Source organism: Protopterus annectens, chromosome 9.part0 (genome assembly GCF_019279795.1).
Source record: "Protopterus annectens isolate FY-2018-M chromosome 9.part0, PAN1.0, whole genome shotgun sequence".
Taxonomy (NCBI): domain Eukaryota; kingdom Metazoa; phylum Chordata; order Ceratodontiformes; family Protopteridae; genus Protopterus; species Protopterus annectens.
In genome coordinates, this window is record NC_056743.1 from 427,344,642 (window position 1) to 427,345,434 (window position 793).

Genomic DNA, 793 nt, shown 5'->3' on the forward strand with positions numbered 1-793 from the left:
ATAAAGAATTTAGGTGTCAAGAATGGTTTAATCATAATGACTTTTCTGTTTGCAATGAGCAGACTATTACATCTGATGTTGAGAATATCTATATTTTTAACTTGAACTTATTGCATGAATATATGTTAAAGTATAACACCCTGTATTTAGATAATAAGTACTTGAAGCAATGTTTGCAAAGGGAAATAGCACCAAAAGGTTTAAGAGTGTGTAAGTACCCAAATAATGTCAAGGAGAGGTCGGAATTTTATAAAGAGCTTATTAAGATTTTTGATTCATTCATAGATTCATAGATTCATAGAGTAGTACTAGGCTAACTGCCCTTGTGAGCCGTTTTAAGCCTAGATAATTATCCCTTGTGAGACTCAAACCCTGCACCTTGTGTTTGTAAGGCAAACACCTTAACCATTAGGCCACCCTCTCAACCCCAAAATATACAGATTTCTTGCATTGGCCGGGAATCGAACCCGGGTCAACTGCTTGGAAGAGAGCTATGCTCACCACTATACCACCAATGCTATATTGATTCATGTGGTTTTCTTATTATGAAAGGAATTATTAGGCAAAATAAGATTGAAATAGTAGGTTTATTTAAGAAGATTGAGGAGATTAATAAGAAAATTGTTAATGATTTATTATTTACTGTTGCTGCGGAAAGATAGATACTTGAATATTAGGCGGAAAATAGATGAAAAGTGTTCTTTTATTTCTAAGCATAAAAGTATGAAATTGGGAAGGGATATATAAGATTATAAAGAAAACAGATGTTATCCTAAGCCCAGGTGGGGCAGGG

General features: G+C 34.0%; 1 non-coding gene across 1 annotated transcript; it reads right to left on the reverse strand.

The window, feature by feature from the left end:
* Positions 1 to 446: 446 nt before the first annotated feature.
* TRNAG-UCC lies at positions 447 to 518 on the reverse strand. Its single transcript has one exon. It is a non-coding gene; the product is annotated as a tRNA-Gly (tRNA).
* Between the last annotated feature and the right edge of the window lie 275 nt (positions 519 to 793).